This window comes from Mizuhopecten yessoensis, unplaced genomic scaffold (assembly GCF_002113885.1).
Source record: "Mizuhopecten yessoensis strain PY_sf001 unplaced genomic scaffold, ASM211388v2 scaffold10921, whole genome shotgun sequence".
Taxonomy (NCBI): Eukaryota; Metazoa; Mollusca; class Bivalvia; order Pectinida; family Pectinidae; genus Mizuhopecten; species Mizuhopecten yessoensis.
Genome location: NW_018408788.1, coordinates 1,691,833 through 1,704,275, shown reverse-complemented (window position 1 = coordinate 1,704,275; position 12,443 = coordinate 1,691,833). Strand labels below are relative to the sequence as shown.

The 12,443-nt window shown below is 36.4% G+C and overlaps 1 pseudogene; it reads left to right on the top strand.

Annotated features, from left to right (window-relative positions):
- Window positions 1-242: 242 nt before the first annotated feature.
- On the top strand, window positions 243-12,430 carry LOC110463692 (annotated as a pseudogene).
- The last annotated feature ends 13 nt before the right edge of the window (window positions 12,431-12,443 follow it).

Here is a 12,443-nt window from a genome sequence, read left to right as displayed (position 1 = left end):
CCATAATTAGCAATATGGATGAAGCGAAAGAATGAAGGTTTGTATTTTGCGACATTAGGCATTTGATCGATTTTGGCACAAAAGGTTACTACAATCAAACTTAAATCATATGAAACCAAACAAAACAATTTCTGGGAAAATTCATGAGAAAAATCATGCTGTCAGCTGATGATTTTCTATGTATGATTTTATATTATATTGGAGGTGCATCATATGAGACATTGTTAACAACAGTTAAGGAAATGGGGAACTATGTTGTTGATGAGGAAGTTCAAGTAGAGTTGCGTGACTGCAAGGACAGTTTAAATGCCAGTAAAATTTACATGAAGACAGACTTTAAAGCACATCTCCGGAAATTTGATAAATGTCCAGATCACTGTATTAATTATTCTTGGAGTGATTCAACAGACCAACACTTAACACTGTGCCGCCCATCAGCATGCTTGTGGGAGTAAATCACATTTCTCACAAATCATTTGTAAGAGATGTGATTTACTTCCACAAGCAGTCTCCACCATCAAAAGACGTCTTTCTGAATTAGGTATTTTTTCAATCTTGTCAATTTTTTTGTCAAAACCTTATCAAATTTAGCTCACTGTTTATTTTATAATTTGATTTGAATTGATACACTTTTCTCAGTTCATGCATTAAGTGCACATCACTGTTAAATATAACAAGAGGCCCATGACCCTAAACGGTCACCTGAGTCCTACAGTATTTATTTTTGTTGTTAAAATATGTACCAATTTGAGTACAAAATAGTTGAGCATAACGTTAACTTAACCATGAGCTGATCATTTCTAGACCGAGTTTCAGTTAAATCGGCCTATTAGAACTTGTTTTTAGTTTGAAATAGTTTTTTTTCAAAATGGCGGCCGTGTCGGCCATATTGGATTTCTGATTAACCCGGAAAATAACAACACTTTGTCAGGACAATGAGTCGATTAGAACTTGTTTTTAGTTTGAAATAGTTTTTTTTCAAAATGGCGGCCGTGTCGGCCATACTGGATTTCTGATTAACCCGGAAAATAACAACTCTTTGTCAGGACCATGAGTCGATCATTCATACAAAGTTTCAGTTCAATCGGCCCAGGAGAACTTGACTTCAAGTTTGAAATAGTTTTTCAAAATGGCGGCCGTGTCGGCCATATTGGATTTCTGATCGACTCGAAAAATATCAACACTTTGTCAGGACCATCAGTCGATCATTATTACAAAGTTTCAGTTCAATCGGCACAGTAGAACTTGACTTTAAGCTTGAAATATATTTTCAAAATGGCGGCCGTGTCGGCAATATTTGATTTCTGTTCGACTCGAAAAATAACAACACTTTGTCAGGACCATGAGTCGATCATTATTACAAAGTTTCAGTTCAATCGGCACAGGAGAACTTGACTTTAAGCTTGAAATATTTTTTCAAAATGGCGGCCGTGGCGGCAATATTTGATTTCTGATCGACCCGAAAAATAACAACACTTTGTCAGGACCATAAGTCGATCATTCCTACAAAGTTCAGTTCAATTGGCACAGCAGAACTTGACTTCAAGTTTGAAATAGTTTTTCAAAATGGCGGTCGTATCGGCCATATTGGATTTCTGATCGACCCGAAAAATAAAAACACCTTGTCAGGATTATGAGTCGACCATTCCTACAAAGTTTTAGTTCAATCGGCCCAGTAGAACTTGACTTTAAGTTTGAAATAGTTTTTCAAAATGGCGGCCGTGTCGGCCATATTGGATTTCTGATCGACTCGAAAAATAACAACATTTTGTCAGGACCATGAGTCGATCATTATTACAAAGTTTCAGTTCAATCGGCACAGTAGAACTTGACTTTAAGTTTGAAATAATTTTTCAAAATGGCGGCCGTGGCGGCAATATTTGATTTCTGATCGACCCCAAAAATAACAACACTTTGTCAGGACCATTAGTCGATCATTCCTACAAAGTTCAGTTCAATTGGCACAGCAGAACTTGACATTAAGTTTGAAATAATTTTTTTCAAAATGGTGGCCGTGTCGGCCATATTGGATTTCTGATTAACCCGGAAAATAACAACACTTTGTCAGGACCATGAGTCGATCATTATTACAAAGTTTCAGTTCAATAGGCACAGTAGAACTTGACTTTAAGTTTGAAATAGTTTTTCAAAATGGCGGCCGTGTCGGCCATATTGGATTTCTGTTCGACTCGAAAAATATCAACACTTTGTCAGGACCATGAGTCGATCATTATTACAAAGTTTCAGTTCAATAGGCACAGTAGAACTTGACTTTAAGTTTGAAATAGTTTTTCAAAATGGCGGTCGTGTCGGCCATATTGGATTTCTGATCGACCCGAAAACTAACACCACTTTGTCAGGACCATGAGTCGATCATTATTACAAAGTTTCAGTTCAATCAGTACAGTAGAACTTGACTTTAAGTTTGAAATATTTTTTCAAAATGGCGGCCATGGCGGCAATATTTGATTTCTGATCGACCCGAAAAATAAAAACACCTTGTCAGGATTATGAGTCGACCATTCCTACAAAGTTTTAGTTCAATCGGCCTATTAGAACTTGTTTTTAGTTTGAAATATTTTTTTTCAAAATGGCGGCCGTGTCGGCCATATTGGATTTCTGATTAACCCGGAAAATAACAACACTTTGTCAGGACAATGAGTCGATCATTCATACAAAGTTCAGTTCAATTGGCACAGCAGAACTTGACTTCAAATTTGAAATAGTTTTTCAAAATGGCGGCCATATTGGATTTCTGATCGACTCGAAAAATAACAACACTTGGTTAGGGAGATGTCAGTAACCTTCCCATGAAATATTAATGAAATCCCTTTGCTAGTATTTCAGCTTAAGTTGAAAATGTAAAATGTTAACGGACGACGACGGACAGCAATAGGTCACTTGAGATAAAGCTCAGGTGACCTAAAAAGAGGATATTAATCAACCAAAACTCCCTACTTTTTTTGAGCATTCAAAGTCCATATATGACAAATTCTCATGTACTAGTGTTTGTTATGTTGATTTTTATTGGACAACTTTAAAATAATATTGTATTTTTATTGCCAGCATCAACCAATAGCAATGATGTAATGGTTGCAAATACCAGTTAACTGATTCTGCCAGCGCATCGTTAGTGTCATAAAATAATGAACTACAATACGATTTAAAGCCAAGTTAACGGAGCAGGGGCTGTTTTGTGCTTTTTTGTCGGGTTGTTGCCTCTCCGACACATTCCCCATTTCCATTCTCTCTTTTAGGGATATATAAATCTGTTTCAGAGCAGAAGTCCATAGAAAATCGCGTTTTTATCAAATTTTATATTATTATGTTAAGTTTTGCATGGCATTAGATTACTTAAATTATAGGCATGATCGTTAAGTTTTCTTTGGTTCAGAAAATATATGATACTTTCTGGAAAACAACGAAAAGGTTTATAAAACACAAGTTATTATAAAAAAAAAAAGTTTTTTTAAAATATCTAAATTATCAAAGGCACAATATATCTAGTTGACATTATTTTTACAGACATACCAGATGAAGTTAGAAATGATATGCTGGCCAGTACAGATGTAGCTGAGGCTAAGATTCTTGAATGGAAGAGTCATATTGTCAGAGCTGTTAACCAAGATCTAGCCAGGATCCTAATATTGGAGAAATTGAAAGATGGAGAATATCTCATAATCATGGACTGGGCAATACAATTCCTTCCTTTAGCCTTTCGTTAGAAACAGAGCGACGGGTTTGGCCAAAAAGGAACTAACTGGCATGTTTACGTGTGTATCTATAAAGACGAATATTCAAAATGCATAGTCAATTGAATTTCAAAGACCTTACTTGTGTTTTTTTCAAAAAATATCTTTATAAAAATAAGATGAAGTGGTGTGATTGCCAATTAGACAACTCTCCATCCAAGACTAAATGTAACAATTATAGGTTAAAAAATAATAATTGAAAGGGCCAATTGCTACAAAATTTTGAGAAACTGATGCATACATGTATGTTATATACAATCTGATTGATGGTTGATGACCCCAGTACCAATCAAACATGGCAACCACCAATGACCATTGCTTATTTTTTCAAAAATATCTGATAAATGATACAGTACAACACCACTGTCCCACACAACAATATAGATGTTTGTTGCCGAATAAAATGTAACTGCTGCTTTAAACTGTAAATTATTTATTCATTAATATCGGTGAGAGATTACAAGCTCCTAGGGGCCTCTCTTATAAAATCATCTTTTCAGTAATTTTTTTATTATCATTTAATCATGAATCCTGTTATTTTACTTGCAGCAAAGAACATATACACATACAATGGATGGAGTTAAACAAGATTGGATTGCAGTAGCTTCCCTGTTAGAGCACACTTTGAGTACAATGAAGTTTCAGCTACCAAGGATTAGCACAGTATACTTGCGCAGTGATAATGCAGGATGCTACCATTGTGGTAGTCTATGGTTGGCTATACCTAAGATCAATGAAACAACTGGCAAGAGAAGTAATGTAATTTGCACTGAAATTCAGACAGACTCCCCATCACTACAAACTTCCGCTTTAAAAAGACGGGGGTATAAAGATATATACTAACACTTTAAAATGCTGGGGTATTTTACCACTTTACAATTTCATTGGTAATTCTTTTTACCAAATATAAGTGGGAAATATAAGAATCACCTTGTCTGTCTGTTCATGTGGCTTGTCAGCACAATTCTGCCAAAAATGTTTCATGGAATTTAATAATAAACAAGAGGCTTTCAAGAGCCTGAATCGCTCACCTGTAATTAATTGCGTAAATCTTTCATCAATAATATGTTTGCTTTTGAATGTACATTAACAAAAACTTTATACAAGATAGCATGAGGATCATTCAGCCCAAGTATGGCTAAAATTGATCCAGTAGTTTCAGAGGAGAAGCTTTTTAAAAGTTAACAAACATGACCAAACACTGACAATTTCCTTAAAATTTACAATTCAGGAGCATTATCCCAAAAAACAGTTGTCCGCTTTGTCTGAAAATTTCCTGGCAGGTAGAACTGCACCTGATAAACACTTTAACCTCCTTTAGTTTTGTCGATATATATAAGCCTACAACCCATTTTACCCCTATGTTCTAGTTTTAGCCATGGCAGCCATGTTTTTTGAAGTACAAGAAAATAAATAAAACACAAACTTAATACAACATACCCTAAGGATCATTCAGCGGAAGTTTGGCCGACATTAACTCAGTAGTTTCAGAGAAAAAGATTTTTGAAAGTGAACAAACATGATGAACAAATTGTGTAAAAATCGTCTTTAAAGGGCAATAACTCCTGAAGGGATCAATTGACAATTTTGGTCGCATTGACTTATTTGTAGATCTTACTTTGCTGAATAGTTTTAGTGTTTACAGTTTATCTCTATGATAATATTAAAGATAACAACCAAAAACTGTCAAATTTCCTTAATATTATCACTATAGGAGCAATAACCCAAAAAATGCTTTGTCAGGTTCGTCTGAACATTACGTGGCAGGTAGATCTTGACCTATTGAACACGTTTAACCATGTCAGATTTACTCTAAATGCTTGAGTTTTTGAGATATAAGCCAAAAACTGCCTTTTACCCCTATATTCTAAACAGAAAATAAAACACAAACTTTATACTAAATAACCTAGGTATCATTCAGCTTAAGTTTGGTTGAAATTGGTTCAGTAGTGTTAGAGGAAACCCTGCAGGTAGGGCGTAAGAATTGTACCTGCTGCCCCCAATTGCATGATCGTAAGAGGCGACTAAATTTGGGACCTTATCTCTTCTCTCCTTTCTAAATAACTTTCTTCTTCCTAATGTCTCCCTTGACAATGCCTCACTTTTGGCCATTTGTTGAGCGTTCGCCCCTGTGAGGAAGGCTTTGGGTTCTGTCCCCTGGCCGAGACATACCAAAGTCTTTAAAAATGGTAGTTTCTACTCCTGCTTAACGCTCAGCAAATTAGGAGTGGGACGACTGGTTCGCCCGTTGTCAGTATAATGTGACCGGGTGGGGCGTCCTGCTGGGTGTCTTCGGCAGTATGTTTCAGTGAGGTAGCACTATAAAGTCGGCATCAGTTTCGCGCTATCACAAGGAGACAAACACGAACATATCGCAGCCTCCCAAAATACACACACATACACTACACGCATGCATCTTGCACACAGGGGAGGCCGTCCTTAAATGACCTTAGCTGTTAATAGGACGTTAAACAAAATCAAACAAACAAACAAACAAAAGTGTTAGAGGAGAAGATCTTTGAAATAGTTTACACCGGATGGACGACGATGACGACGGACGCCAAGTGAATGGAAAAAGCTCACATTTCCTTTAAGGAAAGGTGAACTAAAAAGTATCAATTAGGCACACAATTCTTACTTGAATATTGATTTTAAGAAAAGATATGGAGTAGATGTACACAGAAATAACCATGATATATAAGCTAGTTCAAGTCTCCCCTTGACTTTGAAGTGTTATTCGTTTACATATACTAATAACTACTACATAGGTGTCTGAAAATTTGGACTATCATTTACTGCCTCCTATTCTATAAACACATAATAGGGAGATATTTATGATTTGATGATTTTTGTGCGAGTTACTTCTCTGTTATTGTTAAAGGGTTGTCAGCACAATGCAACTCTGGTCTCATCTGGTTTGATAACATGCATGAAAGGCCATGATAAATCAAAGTTTGACCTTTTTCTGAAATATTGGTCTATGAAGCAAAACTAGTTAACCTTACATAAACGGACGGCTCTAAATTCGAAGAAAAAGATTGCAGGAGCATGTGTTGTTTGTCAACGTATCTTTTACCTGCCGATTACCATCGAAAGCATCCATTTTTACATATGACACTACTACCGTTGGTCTGGCTTTTGTTGAAATTGAAAATAATAAAATCAACAAAACAATAGGTTGTTCCGACTCTTTGTCAATATTACAAAGTATTAAAAATCGGAATTTGAACAACATTATCATACAAAACATCGCCCTCCGTATTAACAGAATTGTATTGCTTTGCCACCTGATCTTGATTTGGATAAGGTCATGTCGGAATAAACGGAAATGAGCAGCCCTTAACTAACAACCAAAAGATATTAAACTGCCCTTTTCTGATTTTAAACCTTCTAAAACGAATTTGCAAAACAAATGGTCTTTAGAATCAAACAGCAAGTTATTTGCAATTCAACCTAATGTGGGTTCATGTGCAACAAGTAGATAAGACCGCGGAGAGGAAATTGTCCTCTAGCGACTGTGCATAGGCCTTACCTACATCACACATGGCTTGGTTTTGCGTAAGGAAGACCAGCCTTATTTTAATATTTTATTTTCAAAAGAGTTTTTACAATACAGTGACACTAATGATGGATCAGTAATTCATTCAGATCACATAATAACATATTTGTCACCATTCATCTTTCATATCACCACTCATACCATACAAATTATGCAAAAATAATTATGTATCACTAAAGACTACATATGGATAGGTATTATTTCATTTAATATCACACTGTATTGATATAAGGAAGAAGGAATGATAAAAGGAAACAAAAAGAAGCTGATAATAGAACAGAAATGAGAAAAAAGAAAAGATAAAGACATATCAGAACAAGCATGTCAGGGACGGAAGTCAAAACAGCTAGATACAGAGCTAGATACTTATGAAAGTTAAGTTACATAATTATTACTGAATAATTAAGATAAAATCGTGTCAGGTTTAATGCAAAATCAACACACACAGGGGAGGTCGTCCTTAAATGAACATAGCAGTTGCTAGGACGTTAAACAATGCTAAACCAAACTAAACCAAATCCAGCATGTAACTGGTAAAATGTCTTCACCCTAGGCCGCTTGGTTATTAAGAAGTTGTTAATATTTTTTTGGAAATATTTGACCTCTGTGACATTGAAAACGGGAGAAGTTCATTCATTTAAACAAACTTGGTAGCCTTTCTAGCCAAATATCATTACCTCAGAAGAAGTTGTTTAAAGTTTTTAAACATATTTGACCCCTCCGACCTTGAATATGTAAGTCAATGTCATTCATTTTAACAAACTTGGAGCCCGTCATTCTAGCATGATACTTGCCAAATATCCTCCTCCTAGGACTTTTGGTTAGTGAGAAGAAGTTGTTTGTAGTAAACAGTTGACGACGGACGGACGACGCACCACGGATAAGTTCAATTGCCCTTCGGCAAAAAAAATGATCTGTTGCCCCAATTTTAACATTATCTTTATACTTTTTCACTTTTCCTACTTTTTCTCGTGGGAGGAGTTGCCCTAGAAATTTCCGTCTTCATATGATATCACCTGTGGTGAGAACATTTAACGTCATAAAATTCGAGACTCTTGTTGATTTGTTATTTTCATAAACCAAATGTCAAAATATTATGATTGATTTGTTTTTGTATTATGATTCATACTCGATCAGCTGTTGATATTGGATAGTTATCAATAAATAGGCTTGGGAACAGCTGCTTTACCTTTACACCAGGTAATGTATCGTTAAATATTACTTTATGCCCATTTCACCTTTTCATGTTGTGGTTCATTACTGATCGATATCAGATTAAAGCTTGGAAGGCGCAGGTTTAATGTATATAAAAGAGCATATGATTGGTACCATACATCAATTTGCGTGTATTGAATTGTGACGAAAGTCAGTTTCAGAATAACAGTTTTTAGCTCACCTACCCGAAGGGCAAGTGAAGTGAGCTTATGCCATGGTGCAGCGTCCGTCGTCCCCGTCCGTCAACTTTTCCTTTAAAACACTACTAGTCCTGAACAAATTTGGTCTGGAGCATCCGTGGGCCAATGGCTTTTAATTTTGTATAAACAGTTGGTGTGGCCCCCTGGGGGCGAAAGAGCGGGGCCGTTTAAGGAATATAGAGGTAAAACTCTTAACATCCTTCTTCTACCGTAAGGATTAAGGCATTTTCCTAATTAAAGCCTGGAGCATCCTGGGGCCAAGGGGGCTCAATTTTGTATAAACCGTGGGTGTGACCCCCCCCCCCCCTCCCAATGGGCAGAGGAACGGGGCCCAAAAGGGGTAATAGAGATAAAGCCTTGAAAATCCTTCAACGATAGGGATTAATGGATTTCATCCCAGTTTGGTCTGGAGCATCCTTGAGCTAAAGGGACTCAATTTTGTATAAACGGTTGGTGTGGCCCCCCTAGGGGCAGAGTGACAGGGCCTTATAGGGGGAGAAGAGGTAAAACTTTTAAATACTTATCATACCATAGTCATTAAGGGATTTTATTCTTTAGCATCTTTGGGACAAGGGCACTCAAATTTGTATAAACGGTTGATGTGGCCCCCTGTGGTATAGGGACAGGGCCTAATGGGAAATAGAGGTAAAACCTTTAAAATCCTTCTTCTATCATGGGCATGAAGGGATTTTATTCTTATTTAGTCTGGAACATCTTTGGGCCAAAGGCACTCAATTTTGTATAAAATAGGAAATATGGTAGGATTTTGTCCAAATATGGTATGAAGCACCCTTGGGAAAAGAGGAAACATTTTTTTTTTATAAACGGCGGGAATGACCTCTCTGGGGGCAGAGAGGTGGGGCCCAATAGGGATATAATATCCTCCTTCTTCCATTGACATTAAGGTATTTTGACCAAATTTGAACAGTAGTATCCTATGGGGAAGGGAAATTAATTTTGTATATAATGGTGGGTCTGACCCCTTTGGGGGCAGAGGGGGCCAGGCCAAATAAGGGAAAAAGCATTTTTTTTCAAATTCTTCTTGACCTGTAGGAATGACAATAGAAAATTACATAGAAATATAACCCCTGACTAACCATGTAATACACTACCAGCAACATTTGGCTATTCCAACTTCAATTTGGCTAATATTTCCAGGTCAGTAAGTTCAAATTCTTTGAAAATATAAAAGTCCAGGTGTCTACAATATTCACTCAGAAATGTTTTTACTAAATCTATTTTTTCTGATGTTTCGTGGTTTCATTAGAGAATCCCAAAAATATCCTATTGCACGTATATCGTAACAGGCGACTGATTTGATGCCCCTGCATTCTTTCGGAGTCTCCTTCTGTGTCGTCTAATAAGATGACACGAAAGAGTCCTAATTTGATCTGCTGTCATTTTTACAACACCTAGATCTTTTTCTATTCTTAACTTTCCTGTCTTTTTCCACCGGTGGTGTCTACTTCTGCACCAGTCTTCATATTACCCTCGTTTTTGCAAGAACGTTAAACGCCGTGAAATAAAACATCTGTTAATTCACCAAGATAGAGCATTCTTGGGCAAAACGAACTCTTATTTTGTTGAGGCAGGGGGTAGGGGGAATAGTGGTAATCCTGGCAATATTTTTCTTAAACCATATTAAGAGCGAAGCAGCCCCCCCCCCCCCCCCCCCTCTTAACAGAGGTATACATATAGGACCAAATAAGGTAGGAGTGTTGCTGAGAGACAGATATCGTGTTTCTCTCTACTTCCTAACGATCTTTCAGTTTCTTATTGTCTTGTTTGACAATGATTCGCCTTGGTGTTGCACGTTCCCACAAGCGTATAGAAGGCAGTTGATTCTGACCGGAACATACAAAAATAATGAGTGGTATGTTTAATTCGCTGCTTAACGTCCAGCATTTTAGGTAACGACAACGATTGATTACCCCGCTATCCGGAAAGTGTAGCTAGATGGAATTCTGTCCTGGTTGTCTTTAGGATGGGATTTCAGTGGGGAAGTCGAACAAACTAAAGTCAACATCAGATCCACCCAATCGCAAGGAGGCGTATGCCCCTCCATACCGCATCCTGCAGACATTTGCATTGTATAATTCACCCTTTGAGACACGTCCTTAAATGACTATAAATGTTAATAGGACGTTAAATAAAATATAACCAGAACCTATTTATAGAAACGGTCAATCTCATTGCATAGCATGCCATAACCGATTTACAGTAAAAAATGTTCTACAATTTTAAGCTACATGGTCTGTTCCAACAAAATATAATAATTATTATTATTGGATTCTTAACAGCACATCAACACAAACACTTTTGGTCATTAGAGTCAATGAAATGTAGATTAATCATGTTAATGAACTGACATCAAACGAACTAAAAGGTAAAAGACAAACGTCAACTCGAAAAACAAAAGTTGCTATTGTTAGTTATATTTTCCCGAACAGACTCAGTTTTAGGTAGGCTAGAATTGTAGAGATATCTACTGTTTTGAAAAGAGATTTGAGATCTGTTATATTATTATACAAAGTTTACCTTTTTGGCTGAAGGTTAATGCAGTCTAATAGCAAGTGTTTTAATGTTTCGGTTTGATTTTTTTTTAACGTCCTATCAACAGCCAAGGTCATCTAAGGACGTGCCTGTTTTAATGTAAATTGTTCGTTGCATGCCTCGCACTGAGGCTTGTTTTCGCTTTTCACTGAATAAGAATGGGTAATGTATGAATTATCGACCCGGAGACGGACAAGGACAACCTCGTCTCGGCGGTTTTCTCTTTTGCTGGGATAACTAACGATAACTGCCTGTAACATTTAAATTGACGTTTGATCATTGATTTGTATCCTTAAACGTGTTTTAGCGATCATTTATTAGCCATAATGACCATTCCCGTGTTGATGGGCTGTTTAAAATGTAATAATAAAAGTATACAATGTACAATGAATTTGTTACTGGAAGAACTCGGACCTCTTCCGCCATCTGGTCAGAAAAGGACATGTATTATTGGGGAACACATGTTATTGTTGATTCGCCTCAATTTGAACAATATGAATTGATCATGTTTACTATGTATACGTGTCAAAGTGTATAAAAACAAATGTCGTTTAATCTGATCAGCCTATAGGAAAGATGGCATGGCGTAGACAAGATATTGTAAGTATCACATTATTTTTTTTTTAAGGTTATTTAATTATCACTCTTAACATTCGCATGTTTTTTTTAACTTTTTAAAATTTTAAATGGAATCTATGACTTTGGAATGTATCCATGTAAACCGAACGGGGAGCTTTGGAAATGTTTTGTTATAAGTTTTAAAAGTATCAAAAAGATCGGAACATACTTTTTTTAAATATATGTTAAATTCAAAATATTTATAGCGAATGTTGAATAAAGGGAAAACATGGAAATCAATAGATATTTATTAGTAAATACAGATTTAATTTCCCTCGACATTAAAATAGGGCCAAGATGCGGCTTTAATCACTGATGTGTAATGATAGTAAATTAAACTACATTTTCAATTATTCTTTGGGGATAAGAAATTGTTCATGATTAAATACAGAATATTACAGATGATGCAACGTATATTTTTAGAGACCCGTTCTGCGGTTTCTGGTGATTACCCTGATCGTCCTGCTTCTTGTGATGCTGGTGTTGCGGTATTATCACACTGGTTCATTGATGACATCAACCTTGAACAATGATCGTAAGAACAGA